The sequence below is a fragment of the Danio rerio genome, chromosome 13 (genome assembly GCF_052040795.2).
Source record: "Danio rerio strain M-AB ecotype USA chromosome 13, GRCz13ab, whole genome shotgun sequence".
Lineage (NCBI taxonomy): Eukaryota > Metazoa > Chordata > Actinopteri > Cypriniformes > Danionidae > Danio > Danio rerio.
In genome coordinates, this window is record NC_141033.1 from 40,886,068 (window position 1) to 40,906,904 (window position 20,837).

Consider the following 20,837-nt stretch of genomic DNA (forward strand, 5'->3'; position numbering starts at 1 on the left):
TGGCTCTCTGGATGAAAATTAAAAGTCTGTGTGCATATAGCCCATGCTAGCCATTATGGTACAAGGGTCATTAGATTAAACACAACTTTTACTTTTAAAGGATGTTTTCAAGTGCTTTGAATATTGGTGTATATTTTACTCTTTCAAGTTTCAAATTTAATCTACTTTATTGGCATGACATACATGGGTACATATTGCCAAAGTGTACATATAGTAGGGGGAAACAAGTCAGTAGAAATAATGTTATTAATAACAATATTGATGTAAAATAGCAACAATAATATCAATAAAATAGAAAGGAATATACATTTAGGCATGGGACGATAACCGTGTTCAAGGTATACCACGGTTTGGAAAAGTCAAGGTTTTAAAACAGTCACAATTTTCTGCTATATCGTTCCTAATTTATCCTTAACATTTTTTATTTACATTTTTTTTTTTTTTTAGAACAGCAGTATCTCCAGCAGAAAAGATCTCCAAATTTGGCATTTTAAATTGTAAAAAAAAAAAATCTGTGTTTTTAAAATAAATGAAGACAGCAGAAGTCCTTAATTCATTTGAATCATTTCGACTGACTTGTTTACTGTTCCAAAATATTTTAAATGTTTCTCAAAATAAAATATATTGTGTACAAAGGGGAAAAAAAGTTTTGTTTTTTTACCCAGACATTTTAAAAGAATAGATTTTAGAGAAGTATTCTCCATACTGCGATACCGTGATATTTATATCCAAGGTTATCATACCGTCAGAATCTAATACCGGCCCATGCCTATATACATGATACATATAAAACAATAAAATACATGCATATATTTATATGAAACATAATAGAGATGTGTATCTCTCTCTCTCTCTCTCTCACTTTATTCTTCTTTATACATACGTCATCTCATATAAAACGGTGAAATAAGGAATTTGATGTGAAATGGTTTGATACAGTATTGAATAAAGTTATAGTTGACTAAACAGTGTCACTCATTCCCACAGAGACGCTTAAAATGTTCAGACTTGTTTTAGAAATGGCAGTCTGTTTGTGTTTATTATGCACAGCCACTAGTCCATATTGCGATTTGATCAAGTGTCCAGCCCTACTTTTGACTCCGTCCATGTTTTCTGCATCACAGAAACCACAGAGCCCTTAGATCCCAAATTCTCTGCAATTTAGTGGCTGTAATTTCAGCACTTAATGAGTCCAGTTTCAGTCCAGCTGCATAAGTTCCTCCAAAAGTGAGAAATGAATCCTCCTGGAGTTCTCCCATGAAGCTCCCCGGGAGATGCACAGCACAAATTACCCCATTAATATCTCCAAACTATTCGCACAGGGATCGGGAGGAAATAATAATCCTTTTGAGAGTATAAATTCGCCCCCAGGTGAGCAGTATGTTCCCCTATCTGGTTCTATTACCTCTCATGTGCAGCCACCGCAGGGCTAATTGTGAGGAGGGAGAACCATGTCAGTTCGTCAATAAAGACCGGCCAATTGATCTGCCCTCTCCAGGGGACGCAGCCTGACGTGTTCTGACAGAACACTGTACAGGGAGAGAAAAAGAAACATGCCAATGTTACCTCGGCTCATTTAATGAGTATTGATCCAAAATAAATAAATAAGCTAAATTCTGTGAAAACCATTAATATTCATAGAATTAACATCATTATGCTGCCCAATGTTGCCACTTGACTCTATACATTGGTCTCCTGGCGATCATTAGAGAGTTAGTTTTGAAGTGCTGACAGGAACAACAACATTGCGAGAATTTATTCTCAAGTCTGGACATTTTTTTTGTGACTCCCCCATTTTCATCTGTAAGATGCAGCGCACCTTATCTTTGCAGGAAGAGGGAACTTACAAATGGAAAACAAATTGAAAAAAGCTTACAAGTCCATTTGCTGCTTCCATTTATGCCCTTCATGATGACTTTATCTTTTGGTAGAAAAGCTGAGTTGAAAACAGTGTTATTTCGCTAGGCGTTTGCTTAAGGAATGACTCAAAATACAGGATCAAGAAGGAAAATAAAGTCTTCAGAATCTATTGGAGAATGCCAGAATGTCATTGATAATGACATCAGGGATGAAATGTTCTTTTGGCAATGATGTTGGCACAGCAAATGTAAATATAAGATTTAAAGAACAGAGCTTTTTTCATTAAGAGAGTAAGCTATTTTGAAAATAACTTCAAACACATTGAAAATAGCATAGATCATTATGAATTATGTCCCTTTCAGATGTAGGGGTCACACACTGTTATTCAAACTGTTATTTTCTCTTGTACAGTATATACAGTTGAAGTCAGAATTATTAGCCCCCCTGAATTATTAGCACCACTGTTTATTTTTTTTTGTCTTAATTTGTTTGACAGCGAATATTTTTTAGCATAATTTTTAGCATAATATAATTTTTTAATAACTAATTTCTAATAACATTTTTTTTTTTAATTTTGTCTTTGCCATGATGACAGTAAATAATGTTACTTGATATTTTCTAAGACACTTCTATACAGCTTTAGGAGATAAGTTTTAAATATTAAATATTATTTATTTGATGCCTAAAAATGCGTATGCGTGATTGTCATCACGGGACAGTGTGGAGGAGAGAGAGAGGTGAGGTAAGATGGCGAGTCGCACACTAAGTGACCTGGTCTCGAAAAAGAACACAGCCTTTGCAGTTTGGCAATATTACAAGTTTCGACCGAATGAGAGGGGAGACATGGTAAATACGAACTAGATGTCTGCATTCCCGCTGTTGAGCGACGGGACCTGACCAGATTTCTTGCGGTGCAGGAATAAATTTCCGAATAAAGCGTGGGAGCGGTCGGTAACTCTGGTGTAATTTGAACTGGAGTGGGCAGTCTAACAATATCGCTCCCGAGCGAACGAGCATGTGTGCTTCCGCGTGGCTGCTGTTTGTGTGTTTGTGTGTTTGTGTGTGTGTGTGTGTGTGTGTGTGCGCGTGTGTGTGCGTGTGCGTGTGTGCGTGTGTGCGTGTGTGCGCGTGTGTGTGTGTGTGTGTGTGTGTGAGAGAGAGAGCGTGATGCTGTTTGTCGCTGGCTTGGTGCTGTCTATGTCTGTGTATGTGTGTGCATGTGAAAGAGCGTAGTGGTGTGTGTCTAAGTGTGTGTTTATACAGACAACACGCAGATCTCTAATACAAACAAGAAAATTTTCTGAATGGTTTAGGCACAAGCCAACAGTTTGGTGATGCTATCTGAGCCTTACATCATAATTTTTTTTAATTATGCACGGTAATACCGTATACTAAGGTAAAACAGGGAGGTGGTTTGATGGTATCAAAATCTGGATACCGCCCAAGCCTAACTACTGTGCAGTTGTTTTGTATTGCGGTCCAAGCTGCATGTGACTGGCTGTTGTCATTATGACAACAGTGTCTGTTTAAAGTTTCATACATTGCCAAGTAAAAATGCGGACGCCCCATGTGAATGGAGTTTTAAATGTTTGAAAAACAGTTCAACTCTGTGCCAATGCACAGCATTAATAGTAGTGAATCCTATCCTAAAGTATGATTTGATTTACATTCACATATATAATATTATGACTTACACGTGTTGATCTCTGACCACAAGTATTTTTTGGTGTGGTTGGTAGCATTATTTCTCCACTTGTTGCCATGTTTTTTGTCCCCACTGTGCTTGACAGGAATGTGTCTATAATACGCTGTTAAAGTGTCACCAATTGTCAAGCTGCAGTTTTCAGTTTGTTTGAGTACGTTATAATGAGCAGTGATCCACAATTTCCAATCTCTTCCTAGTCTGCATGCTGTCAAACTGAAGAAAAATGTTAACCATCTATTATGCCACTTATCATATACTGTATATATACTTAAAAATTCAGTCAACCCAAAAGAAAGTCTCTCGTGTTATTGTCAGTCTGGATTCACTTATGGATGGCAATTCAGTCAAAAACTCTGTATTGTAAAGGTTATTATTAATCATAAGACAACTAATTAATTACCATTAAGTAACTCAGCATAAAGACTACAGGGTTTGAGTTAATTGTACAGACAACGCATAAAAAAGTCAAGTTATTTCATTTACCGAACAGATTGGGCAATGAAGTGCAGTCTAATAAATAATGAAACTATAAGACACATATTTCAGGTCATGAGAATGATTTCTTAACTGTGGTTATTACCCGCGCTATATTAAAAAAGCTCAGACAGGAAATGTAGAAGGCTGCTCTCAGAGTGTCTTACCCTGCTCTATTTCTTTGGTTATTTATTATTCAGCTAAGAGTCCCTAAATAGCCATTGTTCAAGGCAAGACCTGGATGTGTTCACATACTTTGACACTCTAATTAGTCCTGGTTGTGCACTGGCGGCTGAATTGGATGTCATCAGTAAACAGACATTAAGCTGAGCTATAATGAAACCAAACACTCCTTGCTTTAAAAATAGCTGCTTAGCTTTTTATTTAGTAAAATCAGCACTTGGAGGATGCTTTTAAAATGCCAAGAGTGGTAATTGGTGATTATTGATTATTTACAGAATGGCTGCTTAGCATAGTTCATTAAATGTGTTTGAAACGCAGTAAAAACGGTGTATTACAATTAATAATATTACAATTTTATATAAATGTTGTTGTCGCTATTACATGATCCTTAAGATGATTCAAGAATCAGTTCTGCTGCGTTGTTTTTTTTTTTTATAATATAATACAATATATCTCCTTTTGCAATGTAATATTTCTTCTTTTTTCTTCTTTTGTATTCGCAAAGTAAAATATAATGTTTGCTGTCAATTTGGATTGGTGTAATGTACATTTGCCATGCAATAGAAGTATTAATTGCGTTAAAAATCCTTACCCAAATCCTTGAATGATAATGTACAGTGTATATTGTTTGCATTTTTATAATATTCACTGTGAGTTCAATGAGAAACAGCAGAAGATGACTTGTTTTCAATTTCGCAAAAGTATGCAATCTTTTCAGGATTTTAAAATGAGATTCAATGAGACATGCAATTGAAATTGCACTAGGTAGAACATGATGTTTTTGGAAAACATTTGTACATCTGTGCAAAGAATAGTCTTTTTTCCTGTATTGTGATGTGGTTGAACAGGGAAGCAAAAACTACAATTGCTGATGGCAGTACATGTGGTGATACAAATCCAGTGTGCTCAGGACCTAATAAGCTGTATACTGTGTTTGTTTAATGTTCCTCTCTTCATTTATTTGACATTACTTTGGCAAGTAAACAAAGTTTAGAAACCAGTCAGGAAACATTCATTATTTAAAACCAAACCGGTGCCTCTACTGGTTAGTAAGAACAACAAATCACCATTTAGCCTTTCCTTTATTACAGCATAAACACTGATTAGCACATACATACTCTGATATGCTCTATAATGCATAACCTTTTGCTTATTTGCCTCCTTAAAGGGCACTTAGATCTATCAGAGTTCCTCTGCTAATTTTACATTGCACAAAGCTATTCGTAAATGTTGATACAAACCTTGTAAATATTGTATTAAAACAAAACATAAATTTCATGAAAGCTACTAGGTATGGATGGGCAATTCATTTAAATGAAATTTCAAAAAATGATCTTGTCAGGAAAGCGGGGTTGAGTGTTTAGTAGCAAATAACCTCCAAAGGCCAGAGGGGAATATTGCACGTAAAGTCCAAACATGAAAAAACACAGCAAATCTTCATAGCTTTGCATTATAAAAAGAAAATTTAACTGATTTCATGGGCTGCGTCCAAATCGCTTACTACTTAGTAGGTACTACATTTGAATCTGAGTGTAATACTCGACAGTTAGAAAAGTACGTTCTATATAGCAGTGGTCCTCAACCACCAGGCCGCAGACCGTTACCGGTCATTGGTACTGTTTAGCTTTTTATTTAGTAAAATCAGCACATGGAGGATGCTTTTGAAGTGCCAAGAGTGGTAATTGGTGATTATTGATTATTTACAGAATGACTGCTTAGCATAGTTCATTTAATGAAACTAAAACACAGTAAAACGGTAACATTGTAAAAATAATTCTACAATTTTATATAACTGTTATTATCCATATTGCTGTGCAGCACAAGAAATCAATGACTATTGTCATTTTATTTATTATCTGCTTCTGACAGATCTTTTATTTGAAAAAAACTTTTATTTTGAAAAATGACCATATTAATCCGCTTGCATCTTGGTCACTTGAGCGCCCAAATTTAACCCAAAAGCAGCAAAATGAGTAATAAACAGACTTGTAAAAACTTTTATCAGAGTGACAGCAATGTTTTTACAAACCACCACCTCCACCCCTGGTTCACAGTAAAATTGTCGAGCGTAGACCGGTTTGCAGAGATAACAAGGTTAGGCACCACTGCTATATAGTATGAATGTGAGTAGTATGAATGGAACTCGAACATATTACATCTGCCATTTTTTTCATGATTACATGGCCTACCCACAGTTTTGTTGCTTTTCTCATACATGATTTCTCTCGCAAAACATTACGGTATAGCATAGCATCCATGGGTTGCGCACTTCAGAATCTAGTAGTAGGTCATGCAGGTACTTCTCGCATACTATTATTATTATTTTTTTTATTTAAATTTTTTTTTTATTATTATATGAATTCAGACATGCTAATCGGCTCGCACACTGTTTTTAGCGTACTATGGAAGTAGTATGGAAAAGTATGGAAGTATGTGATTTCAGATGCAGCAATTGATTCAGTGTGACTAATAATCACATGACTACAGAATCATCCACTGAAGTGTTTTATGGAGTTGGGAGTTAAAAAATGCTTATTGAGAAGTAACACAGTTTGGGCTCTATTTTAGCGATCTAGGCACAAAGTCTAAAGCGAATGGTGCAAAAGCATTAAGGGCATGTCTCTGCGTGTTATGGATGTGTTTTCAGCATAGCGTCCATTAAACCAAATAAGAGTCTCATCTTCCATTCTCTTTAAGAGTCAACTGTGTTGTGCCATGGCACATTTGCTATTTACATGGTGGACTTTGTAAGTGGAAAAACTGAACAATTCACTAGCGAGAACAGTTGAACAAACCATCTGCAGTGCACAGATAAAGAATGAGCCTCGTTTATTTGGCCTCTTCAGCCCCAAACGAATAAATATACAATAATAGCGAAGTGTGGGGAAAAAAAAAAAAAAGTTAAACCCAAACACACATCTTATTCTTATGCCCCATATGGTGATGCAGACGTCTCCAAAACCTGACAGGTAGGCAAATCTAAACTTGTTTTTATTAAAACAAATATAAATCTGCATATAATAAATAATTCTGCTAATAATAACGTTAACATTATAAAAATGTAAATTTTCATAAATAAACTAAAGGCATGGAGGCATGACGAAGGCAAGGAGGTAGTGGTTTTTATATTTTTGTATAAAATATTTTTTGTAACATTAATCCTTTATTTTTTTCATATTTATAAATATTTGTGCATTGCTGTACACTGTTTGAACTCACATAGGTGCATTACTAACTCTGTCTCTGTGATGGACTTTACACCTGCTTTTAGATGGTCAATGGTGCAGTCTATTTCAGTTTTTCAACATAGCAATGCACCAACAATGCTCTTTAACACACCTCCTTTATAGACCAAAGCACCCATGAGTCCACAATGTGGCGCAAAATGTGAAAATTAGGGTTGCACTGGTCAGAAAATAGCAACAAATCATGCAAAAGACACCTTAGTGCACCAGATTTATCATAGAACTCCTAGTCACAGAACAATTATTTTAATTTCAATATCCAATTAGATTGATTTCAATTTTAAACATGATTTATTTTTTGCGTAGCTTCTCTGAGTATGACATCCAGAAGTTAACGCTGCTCAATCTGAAAGCATGTTATATAGATTTACCTGAAGCTTTACTGACAAAATCATCATTAAAATCACTTTTGATTAATCGCCCAAAAAATATTCTTCAATATTTATTATTATTATTATTATTTATTATTAATGAATAGCAGTTAAAATCAGATGCTTTACTTTTAAGTCCTCAACATCTTGTACCAGACACACACACAAATGTCACCGAGTGTGTGTGCATCTCCAGCATCTCTGTGAGTTACAGACGTAACCACCTTTAAATCATGTCCTGCAGAAATGCTATACGTTTTCAGAGTCAGACGGCACCGGCAGACCTTCTTAGCCCTGCTCCAGATCTTAAAATATCTTGCAAAATCTGGCGTTAACAAAGGCGTACAAAGACACACTGCTTCATTTACATGCAGCTGCCTGCCTCAAGCTTACACAACATCCAGCCCCACTGAAAAGGAGTTTGGTAAATATGAGGCTGGCGTGAAGTGACTCGGAGCGTTTGTGAATAGGAGATCTCTCTCTCTCATTGCCTCTCTTGATCAATTACACTCGCATAACTCATGCTGAGAAGATTTCTGTGTTTGCCCAATAGTGCATTGGATTAAATGCAACGTTATCAAAGTAGCCATTACGCTTCGAGTTGAGTACTATGATGTTGTTAATGTTTTAATCGCGTCACTTTAATGTTTATCCAATTTGTATAGGCTGCAAGAGCGGACCGAAAAGCACATCTGAGGTTGCGAAGCTGTGGTCCGCAGTTTGAATAATTGGAGATGAAAACTGTTCATTTGTAGCCGTTAGCCTATTGCCCGGTGTATTTCATTAGCATAATAATCACACACACATAAAAAAAAACTTCCTTTGTATCAATAAGCGTGAATAAAGACTGAAACCCTCTGGACTTGAAAAATTGCACAAACTCAAGCCAAGAACCGCTCATATCTTCATGCGCAGGAACAAACGCTCGGTAGGAGGCTTGAAAAACTTTGTGGTTACTTTTTACACAAAATCCCCTAAAGAAAATAAACACAAACGCCACAGATCTATTCGCATTTCTCTGTAAACTTGAGCTTTGCTAATGAGATAAGCTAAATTAAGCAGTATTCCCAGAGTTTCACCTTACAATCTCTTTGTTTAATAAGCTTTAAAATAATTGCGGTCTAAAACGATTCTGAAAAAAAAAAAAAAAAAAACTGATCTGGAAGCAATCCAGACATCTTTTTCAATTCTTTTAGTGAATAATTGCTAGCTATCAGGGTCATTAAAAGACAAGAATTGTATAAGAAGAGGTTTTTAAGCCGGTAAATGGAAAAAGAGCCTGTTAGGTTCCTCATAAAGATTCCAATGATAAAACTCCATTCAGCGGCTTTCAAAGGTTAAAAAAGAATAAAAATATGTTTGCAGATATTTAAGAAACATGCTAAGTGTACATTCTTGTTTATCTGAAAATCCACGCTAAAGTCAGATATTCTGTTTTGAAAATGTGCATTACTTGTCGTAAAGAATGCCTGTCTTTGTTTTGGTATCTTTAACCCACCCAATGCCAATTTAGCCAATTATACTTCCCCGGGTTGTCTTTGTGGAAAAAGGCATTTTTCATTTATTTAGTCAAGAAGGCTCTCAAAGTGGTGTCTGTGACTGAAATGCGACCTCCGGTGGACAGTAGCACACTCCAAAATGACACACAAATTAAGAGTTCCACATGATGTGGTTATTAATTGGCAAACAATATAAATGTTAAAAATGTAAACATTAAGTGAGCAGGTTACATTGTAACACCGTGTTCTAACAACACGCTAAATCTTGAGATTTGCAGTGATAAGTAATTTGGCTGTTTGCACCAGACTAAACACGACAGAAATTTAAATACAGCCAATCAGAAGCACAAAATAGTGCGCTTACTGCACTCCAACGAAATGGTAAGCTTTAAAGTCTAATAAATACATATTAAACCTCTTAAACATTATTAAATATAGATGCTAAATTACTGATATCTTGGTTAACGCTGAGTCACAGTTCTAAACTTCAATTTTAAACTTTATTTTCAAGATCTGAGGTGAACTATCTGCTGCTGCTTTCAGTAGTATGGCAATACATGTCATCTAAATGGCATTCAAACTCACATTATTAGCATTTAACACAGAATAAAGCACATGGGGTGTACCTGAGGTGATCATTGTCACTTTTCTGTTGTTCAGCTGCAAGAAATAGAAGCCATTTCTATATTTTAGGTGTTAGTTAGAACAAAAACTCCTTTTAATATTGAAAATATTTCTTCTGTCATGTTCCGTTGCTTTTACAGTGCTCTGCATAAATGAGTACACCCTCCACAAATCTTTCATTTAAATTAATATTTTCTATAGGATGCTTTACAATACTATATTTGTGCATTTACATTAGCTTAGTCAGTACTGAAGCCGAATCTTGAGCTAATCTAACAAAATAACTTACAAGAATGGTTAAAAAATTAGTAGGCCAAATTTATATGTTAGAGAAATATATTAAATAAAATAAAAAAACAGCAAAATTTAAGAAAAACAATAAATATGTAAAATGTGTTAAGATGTTGTAGTTTGTAAATTGTTTTTGCAATATTTAGTTTGAATTTAAATATATTGTCTTTCCATTTCTAAAGATTTTCTGTGACTAAAATATTATTTTAATAAATATATCTGTTTAATAAATCTGTTTTGTTCAAATGCACCAATATATATATTACCCATATTCACTGAGAAGTGGATAAAAATATTCATTTTCAAAATGAGGTACACTCATACAGTATATGCTGACCACTGTATTTAGAATCCAGTTTAAATCAGCCTTAAATCAGCATTCAGGCTCGACAGTTGGTGTCATCAATCTGACAACCTGCGCTTGCGTGTTTTGAACCTGGTGTGCAATACCTAATTCAACCACTGGATATTGTACATACTGCACCTTTAATGTTCACACATTCTATTTTTTTATTTTTATAAAAAGTTTGTTGTTACAAATGTGATTTCCTGGATCACACTGTTTAATTTTCATTAACTAGATTGATATAGTGAACTAAACCGCACGGCTAAATTGTCCACTAATGTTTAAGCAGTCGACTTTAATGACTTGAAACACATTTCTTGCTGGGAATTGTCTTTTTGCTTATGAAGATAGAGCCTGAGTGCATGGTCTTTTTTCTATATATGAAGTACTTTCTAAAAATTAAATAAGTAAACTTTTTTCCTTCATTCAGACTTCAGGAGATTAAAAGAACAGAGAAGTTCTCCAAGGATTTCAAGAATGAGAATAATGAGAAAGCCTTTTGCTTTTATCCTACGTGATTTCTTTGTGTTATGTCTCAAATTTCGGTGTTAACTGATGTGATTGCAACAATGCTTCCCTTCAATAGCGGAAGAATAATCCACAAGTAGTTATCAGAGCTTCGGCAATAAGCACGGTCTTATCATAACATTCGGTTTCCCCCCATTTTCCTAGTCTTGATAGATTTAGGCAATACAATACAAGAGAAAATTATATTGCACTGTAAGAAAGAACGAAGCTTTATGCAGCCTAAATACAATAATATGTCAACAGTCGACATTATATAAGGTGCTGGATCATTAAAGGAAGATTTTGCATTAGATCATGACCATCTTTGGCAGATAGTACATCATTCTAAGACTGCTTGCATGGGTCATAAAATTTCACAGCATGGAAACACGCAGAGACGTTGAGTGGGTGTTGGATCCTTCTCCGATTTGAACGCTTCCCAAACTGGCATTTTAAGAAGGCTGATGCTAAACGCTACTCTTTTTGTTTAACAATATTGTATTGTAATGTGTGAGAGTAATATTTTCACAACTGTCATTTTTGATGTGCATTCATATTTCCTATTGATTTTTGCTTTCTACAGCATATTTGTTAGGTCTTGCTGCAAAGTTTTGCTGGAGAAACCCTACTGAGCTCTTTTCCTATGATAATTGAGCATCAGGTTAGACGAAATGTCATTTGTTTCATAACAAAGAAGAGATTTTGTTGAACAGGAAACCTGCTTTTGTTCTCATCAGACTATTTTGTTTATTTGAGAGAGAAAGAGAGCAGAGGTTTCACCTTTTCAGGCAATCCATAGTGCATTTAAAATGATTATAAACATGAATACAATTGTAAGAGCCTCTGCTTTGATCATTCTGATAATTTTTGAGAATTATCTGCTGCTGTTATTGATGCATTTACACTTTTCTCAGTGACGCATATTGTTACAAAACAATTGTCAAACATGCTCATCATTGTACCCGGCATGCTTTGCAATGGATTGCAGCCACACGCTCCACAAAGACTATTTCCCACTTTCTTATCTTCTTCTTTTAATTATTAGGAAGAGGAATTTTCCAGCCCATTGTCTGCAAGTGAGGCTAATTATTTTATCACAAAAATTTTAATTAGCCGCATCTCGAGCAGCGCTTAGTGCTGAAAGTCTCTTACACAAGTGCTGATGGATGTCACATGTGACATACTCAGAATCATTTATGCATTACCCGTAGGTTAGCTGAGTGAGAGAAGTTTCCCAAAAGCTGAACAGATGCCTCGTGAGCGAACTCTGACAACCTGTGCAGATGGCCAAATAAATGTAACTGTTCACCAGTGAATTGTTTTCCGCTCCTAGACTTTACTTTAGAAGATTAGCCATTATCTGTAATGCGTTTAAGGGGTGGTTTGCCCCAAAACTGCTGCATAATAATGTATATCAAGCGCTGGGAATTTGAGAAGTCAATCTCCACTTACTGTATATCAGATCTTATACATGGAGAGGATAATAATGGGAATAATGTTCAGCTTCAAAGCAATGGGTTAATTTAGTTTGGCTGTATATGTTTTTCTTCACTCTAAGTAAAGTTTATTTATAGATTCAAGAAGATCACATGCTCATGATTGTCCACGGCTGGTCCCACATTAGCTAACACATGATTTACCAATCAGATGATTCCTAAATAACCAGAGTTTCTTACCTCTGTATCTTCGTCTTGAAGAATTCCCTCTCCCACTCCTGCTCCCCCTTCTTTCTAGATTGGGCGACAAGGTGGCCCAGTGATTGTCTCACATTTCTGAGTTTTCCGGATTCAGCGGTTTCCTTCCGCAGTCCAAAAACACATCCGACCTAAGTAAATTAATCATTTTAAATTGGCATCATAGTTGAACTCTTTGTGAGCTGTATATCTCTCTTTATCCATCCCTTTATCTGTCATTAGCCAGAAATAATTCCGGGAAGTCCATCGAAATCTACCTGACCTCAAACTCCACTCTCGCCCTGCTATTAGGAGGGAGCACAAGGCTCGAGGATCTTATGAGATCAGGGCTCTCTCCTGAAACAGCATGCCAAACAAGCTTTATTATCAATCATCAGCTAATTGTGAAATCATTATATGAATCACTAAAATTGTCTTGTAATCTTTTTTTTCATACCCCAAAAATGTATTAATTATTATTTTAGCTTTTATTTTTCTAACAATGGCTGACATTTTTCAGTACTAAGACTCATCGTGTTAAGTGTATCCCTCATTTGTGTGTACTTTGTTCTTCAAAATCGATAACGGTCCAAGAGTAAGTAAACTTAAAGGTATATGTTACCCAAAAATTACAATTCTGTCATCATTTACTCACCCTTTACTTGCTTCAAACCTTCATAAGATTTTTTCTTCTGTCAAACACAAAAGAAGATACTTTGAAAAAGATTGGAAGCATGTAACCATTGACTTCCATGGTATTTGTTTTTCCTACTATGGAAGCAACATAGGCTCATTCTGAAAACGTAGCCCCTATACAGTATACATTTCTGGAGATCACGAATTATGTAGCAACAAGTACGTATGACTGCATTTCGTCTTTAAAACAAACGCTACAAGGTGGTATGATGCCGTTCCCTTTCACGCTTACCTCCATATGAACGGCTTCCCTGCTGTTACCAGTTTGTCCAATTAGCTCGCCATATACGTTGACTGACTTGAGACGCAGAAAGAAGTTGACCTCAACAACTGGTCAATCTATGCTTTTGAAAACACTATCGGTTGGGTTTAGGGAAGGTGAGGGTCAAGTCGACAGAGGTGGGTGAGTCGACAGAGGCCTCTGTTGGATTTATGGGAGAACAGAAGACAAAAATGGCTCTTGCGAGGGAGATCTCAAAAAGCGTGCACAGGTAATTTGCGAAGGCCAAAACTGCGAAAAATTTTACCTCCTGGGGGGTCCAACAGGATAGAAAATCTTCATAAAGGTTTGAAAGCACTTGATAGTAAGTAAATTTCCTTTTTGGTGTGAACTATCACTTTAACTGCAAAGTGCAAACTATCATACTTGGGTAACTATCCCTTTAACTGTGTTGGGGAAAAAAAATTAATGTAAATTTGTGTTGTTAAGGTGAGTCATTTATTGTGTTAAAATGATGAGAAATTGGCTCCGTTGTGAGTCATCAGATACTAGAAACAGTTCAACAGTTAATTGCCTCCTTGTAGAAAAAGTAAAATGCAAGGTGGGAGTTTTACAAGAAAGCTTTTAATATAACAAATGCATTAATCAAGGCGGTATGAAGGCCAGTAATTTACATTGTCTTTGCTGCATGATTACTTAATATTTTGCTTTATTTTTAGTGTAAGGCCTGCTCAGCATTAGGATAAATGCATCTAAATAAATATAATATGTGTTAAGTTGCTAAGAAGGTTTAGGGGTCCATTCTGTTTGATTTCCAGTTTCCTGATGGATTGTAGACAAACTAGTGCAATGGTGTATTTATATAAGCTGAAAGTAAAGTGAAGGTTTGTCATAAGATAGGAGAGAATATGATTATGTGCATGAATTCAAAACCTGATTTTACCAAATGTAACGTAGCTGGATCAACATCTTTGTTGATCCTAAAGCAGCCTTCTAATCATCCGATCTGATTTGAGAGACAAGTTTGCAGTATGTCAAGTTAAAGGGGAAATGAAGCACTCAGTCAATTTTACCTTATTTTGTACATTGGATTCCACTTTAATGAAAATATATTAAACAAACTCATTTAATGTCACCATTAAGCAGAAAACAGCATGTTTTACTATAGATTTTAGTCCTAGGGCGCAGCCATCTTGGAATGTTGCTGTGTCTGGCATCACAGGCTTGGTTGAGTTTCCCCCACTGAACAGAAACAATAGAAGTACTGTAAAGGAGACTGTTAAGCCTAATTTAACCCAATGCGTTAAGTTGTGGACGTGGAGCTGCTGCAAATACGAGCATCAGATGTGTGTCTAATATAAAAGTATAGATACTTATTCTATGTTTATTTTTCCCCTTTTAATTACAGATCATTTGATGCGCTTTGATTCACTTTCTTTAATACGCTGCCTGACTGCCTGTCTGGGTTTCCACCATGACTGTAACGGATTGAACCCAGAAACTGGACTGCCTAATTCATCCTAATGCATAGAGTTAGGTTTTGGTCACTTTCCAACACAACCTAAAATCAACCAAATATCAACTTAAGTTGTCCTTAGACGCTGGTTAGACATTGAATTTTGGTCACCTGACGTCATAACCTAAATCTAACCTAATATTAATGTCTTATGACATTGTGTGCTTGCTGGGATTATTCACACTAGATAAACGCACTGTACTTTCATGTCAAACTAACCCCAGGACAAAAAATGCTAGCGTGAAGGCCCCAAATGTAAATGTGAGTGTGTATTTTTTTTAAGTGTTTGGCTATCTTTATTTAGCTTTCTTCTAAAAACTTGTAAAAAAGGTTGTCTATTTTATTTTCTGTAAACCCATTCTATAAAATCCCAGAATTTGCCATAAAAAGTCAAATCTTTTTGAAAGAGAGGCAGTGTATTTTCACTTGGCCATGGAAAAAATATGAAATATTTGAAATGTACAGATTTCTCCTTCTTCTTTACAGTGTCTTCCACAACACTGAATCCCAAGCATATTCATCCACTCTCTCAAAACTGACCTCCAAACAGCCACATCTGCTGCCGCCATATGCCCGTTCAAGGGACCGCTTCAGCCTCTCATGAGAAACACTGATACTTTCAGAGTCATCTGGTCTCCAAGCTGTACGGCGAGGGCAGCTTCTGCTAAGATATTTGCATAGACCATGCTGGAGGTCCGGGGCAGCCGAGGGCCCAGTGGTTGGTAGAGTGTTCAAAGGAAAAGGACGAAAGACCCAGAGGATTCATGTGGCGCTGGAGCATTGTCTCTGAAAAACAGGAGCACTGCCGGGGAAGAAATGCCTTGATTTAAAATTCGCTTACAAATCCAGCTATGGCTCGAGCGAACACCACAAGTGTGCAGAATGAGAAGCAGAGGGGGTGAATAAAATGAAACCTGCTCTCACAATCTCATTTAAGGTAATTTTCTCAGCAAAGGTTTCAATTTAATTGTGCTAAATTTACGGACAGGGTAAACAACAAGATGTCTATTGTGTTATAATTACATATATTGCTTTGGGTGTTTGAGACCAACTTTTTATAGGGCACAACATAAGGAATTGCGTTTAGGTTTTCACTACTTTATGGAGTCCCATTATTTTTGTTTGTTTGTTTGTATATTTCATTCTAATTCTTTTCACTCTATGTTACACAATAAATCAGAGCATAAAGTTATATGATTAGATCAACAATGCCTGCGTTGCGTAATCAGCGCTGACAGATTAAGGGGCTGTGAATACATTCGGTGTGCTCCAGAGATTATTCTCACTCACAAATTGACCTATTTGGCTTCAAACCACATTTTGTGAAATCAAATACAAAGAAACCTCTTCTTATAGATAAAAGCTTATTATAACTTAGAAAAGGAGAAAAGTACAAAGGAAGATGCTGTTTATTTTAAACAAACCCTGTGTTGGGTTGAATATGGGGAATTATTAATATAAAACTGCAATTCTTTATGAAAGCTCACTACTTTAGATATTGAATTATTGTAAGCGACCGTAGCCTTGTTGAAGTTACAGACCCTTAAAAATGTTTATGTTGTTCTGAGATAAGAGGGGGAGAAGATGCCTGTTAAAACTACTTTAAAATATGATTAGCTTTCAGCTTTGAAAGATTTGAAGTTTTGTAATGGCTTAAATACAGTTAGGCTGCCCTTTTAAAAAGTAGCAGCAGCCACTTGTACAACCCCTTGAAGCACTGAATCATTTTTTTAAACTGCCATTCTAATAGAAAATAAAATAATAATGATTTTCCATTCTATGTTATTGCCACTGAAATTGGTAGTTCACCTGAAAATGAAAGTTTACTATTCATTTATTGATTCTCGGGATATCCAAAATGCTGTTGACTTTTTTTTTAATAGAAGATTTAAGAGGGTTTTAAGCTGAAACCATTGTCCATGATGATTTAAATGCATGTCAACAGCTACTAGAACTTAAGAGTAAACATAACACATACAGGGAATACTGAAATGGATACCCTTCAAGCCACAGCCTCTGCAAATTATTTGTCTTTTGTTTACATAAAAGGTGGCATTATGTAAACAAACTCTGATTTAAATGGCCATGAAACCTCCCGTCTCAGCAGGGTGTTTCACACCTCCAGTTTAAAGAAAATCAGGGAAGTGGGTGAGTCCAGCTTTGTTTAGGTGGGAGTGTCAAGTGGTAAAAGAGGGAAGGGTTTGCATGAAAAGGGGAGTGTTATTACATGCGCACTGATTTTCACAGCGGCAACTCAAACACAGATGCAGGGGAGATAGACAGTGATTCAAAGAGCAGCCTTTACAGGTGATCTGAGAGCCGTGTGGAAGATTTTCAGCTCATAATATTGTAGTGATTTTATTGTGAACTTAAAAACTAAATAATTTTGACTAAAGTATGTCTTTAAAAACAAAATGAGTACTGCTGACGATACTAACTAACTTTGCCATCTGAATAAACATAAACAAAGAACATTGATTGCACACTTACCAGGACAGGACAATCAACACAAACTGGAACCGCAATTTTTTTTTCCATTATCAGATTTGGGTGAAAAAAAAGAAAATCCTTAGAAACATATTTGTGTTGCGTGTTAGCACACATGTGGGTCCACACGTGATCAGTGCTCTCATCGTGAGGAAATGGAAGCAAAACCTTAGTTGCAGCACATTTCTAAATGCAACACTCACATCCCATGTCTCAGAACAATTCTTCTTGCTCTACTTGTTTTAATTTTGGTTGGCAACACAAGTGGCGTCTCTCTGAACACTGCAACCGGTAAAAGCAGTCTTCGAATCTTTACCATGCATATTAATGAGGTTGCATATTGTTCACAATAAAGTGCACTGATTGTTTCAAACCAAGTCTTTATCATGGATTAATGAACAGACGTGCTGAAAACTCAATAACAATAATAATGATCTCGTCGCCATGATGCTTTTTTTTTTTTACCGGAAGAATGAATTTGCAAAAAAGGAACAACGCAAAAACAACCAATTTTCACTTTTTAGTAAAATATATGTGTCGTAAAAGTGTTTTTTTTTTTTTTTTTTTTTAGCAATGTGGGACATAAATATGATTGTCAACGTCTCAAATTTATTTTGAGTTTTTTGGACAATTTAAAGAGATATTTGGTAGTTATCAGCTGTTCTGATTCTGGTTAAAAAAATGCTACTTTTTTCATTCTTTTGTAATTAACACACGGGTTAATTTACTAAACACACACACACACACACACACACACACACACACTTTAATGTTAATGCATTAAGGCTGTTCATTTTTCTTCCAAATATTTTGCATAATTAATTTTTCTTCCATACCATGAAAATGGAATAAGAATCTGTGTTTTAACTATTTGCCTTCATTATATAAGAAAAAAATAAACAGCTTGGACACCATTTCACTAGCTATGTGTAACAGTCCTTGTCTGTGTTCATATTTTTACCCTGCAACCTCAGTTGCCCTTATTAGTTCATTTGTTGCCTGGCTCCTTCCCCTTGTTCCCTTATTTTTTTGTTTCGTTAATTGTTTGCTCCTCGTTACTGTTTATACCCAGCTATGTTCAGTTCTCATGGTCTTATGATTGGAATTTGCTGTGTTTGGAGAAACCAATGTGGGCCTTTTTTATTATATGATAAATTACTTGCACCTTAAAAGATGAAGGGAAAATGCATTGAATGCATTTGGCTTTCTGAGGCACGAGATCACTCTTTCAGTGACCACTCAGCCCATCAATACAGCTCTGGCAGGTTATAATGCCGAACCACTTTTACGACAGACAGGCTTTTAGAATGACCAAAACATCATACCCATTTTTGTAACTCATGATCTGTTAAACAGTATTTTTCGTGTACATGCCGGAATATATTCGGTAAATGTGTTTTCATCATAGTATATGCACATTGTTAATGAATGTGAATAAAATATAAAATGTTGTCTAAATCTTTTAGTCATTATGTCAGCTTGTCTGAGGCTTTCCCTTTTCAAAGCAGAGTATCAGCATCTAAGTGTTATTTGGTTCACTCCTGCCAATGCAGCGCACTCAACTTCCATGCACTATTAATAAATTTGTAAATAAGTAAATGCGATTTTGAACACAGCCAGACCAAGACTTGAAAAGCTTGAGACCAAGACTTACCAAGACCAGCACTTTCCTGAATAATCCACATTTACTCCCAGTAAAATGTTGATGAATAAAATGTTTACTCGACATCATGGCTAGATGATTAAGGCAATTTCCATGTGTGTTTTGGCAGTAAAGCTAGTTCTTTCATTTTCTTCCGGCTGAGCCCCTTTATTCATCAGGGGTAACCACAGCAGAATGAACCGCCAACTTATTCAGCATGTTTTACACAGCGGATGCTCTTCCAGTCGCAACCCAGTGCTGGGAAACATCCATACACATTCATTAACACACACACACACACACTATGGACAATTTAGCTCCCAGTTCACCTATAGCACGTCTTTGGACCCTGTTTTAATAATAATAATAATAATAGATACAATAATAATGTTACGCCTGTTGGTCTTTGTATGTAAACTTTCCAGTTCACACCACACGCAGTCTCGTAAGATCTTCTGCTAAATTGCAAGAACACACAGAGATCCATCGGCAGGTATTAACCCGTCATTTATTAAACATACAGGGTGAGCATCATAAATCAGCCACAACAGATTACCTTGTGCTATTTCTCCCTCTCTCTGTCTCTCCTCCCAAAAAATCTCTCGCACCATTTCAATCATGGGTCTTTTATGCCGTAAAACTATTCCCAATCTTAAATAAAGGTACAGAACACTAGTTTTACTTTAAATTCACCCTTATAATAATATATTAATAATATATAGTAAAAAAAAAAAAAAGATAATAATAATTTTTTTGTATCCGTTTACTTTCCATCTTTCTCTACAAAATGTACAATAATATGCAAAAAAATTCTGATATTTGTAAATTTTTTGAAAAATCATCTAAGGGAAATTGTGGGGCGGAAAAGAAATAAAAAAAAAACAACAACAACAAATGCGTTCTTCTCTTTGTTTGACAGAACAATTTTCTCTTAATTTTTTCTCTGCTTGTTTAATCAGCTTTCACTCTCGCTTTCACCTGACCTTGGTTTTCTAAGCATCTAAGCATGCATTATACTGGAAATGTCCTCATACACGTCTGAGGTCAAATGTGATTGTGTGCCTCACAAATATTATTATTATTATTATTATTATTATTATTATTATTATTATTTTGACTATACAAAGAGAGTCATCATAATAAATAACTTTGATACTATTCTATACTAAAAATAGGTCTGGCTTGGATTTTTGTGGGCTGTGAAATGGTCCTTGATACGCTTGAAGGGACTGCAATGCCTCAGGTGTGAGGGTATGAAGCGGAACAGAGACGCCACACGCCAGAATCGCTCGTAGGCACCATGGCATCTTGACAGAGGAAATTAAGCTGCATCAGTGCTGGCCTAATGCTAGAGCCTGAAGACAAACATGTAAATGTCAGCTCTTTAATAGACATGTGAAATAGATCCTGTCATTTCTTTTTTTGGGGGGGGTGTAGGATCCAAGAAAGGTTGAATGGAAAGATTGCTACGAATCCGTAACACATTCACACATATGAT

The 20,837-nt window shown here is 35.9% G+C and overlaps 1 protein-coding gene and 1 long non-coding RNA gene across 6 annotated transcripts in view; both read left to right on the forward strand.

The window, feature by feature from the left end:
- si:dkeyp-4c7.3 overlaps window positions 1–16,133 on the forward strand; it is a 47,123-nt gene extending 30,990 nt beyond the window's left edge. Inside the window, 1 exon segment of the long non-coding RNA NR_120381.1 lies at window positions 15,697–16,133. This is a non-coding gene — a long non-coding RNA (si:dkeyp-4c7.3).
- Window positions 1–20,837, forward strand: part of adgrb3 (adhesion G protein-coupled receptor B3) — a 397,331-nt gene that overhangs the window by 30,990 nt on the left and 345,504 nt on the right. Inside the window, exon 4 of one of the 5 annotated variants that reach the window (XM_087279664.1) lies at window positions 15,697–16,147. The exons of the other annotated variants lie outside the window; for them this stretch is intronic. The gene's annotated coding sequence lies outside the window, so the exon portion shown is untranslated. The remainder of the gene's footprint in view (window positions 1–15,696; window positions 16,148–20,837) is intronic. 5 annotated transcript variants of the gene reach the window in all.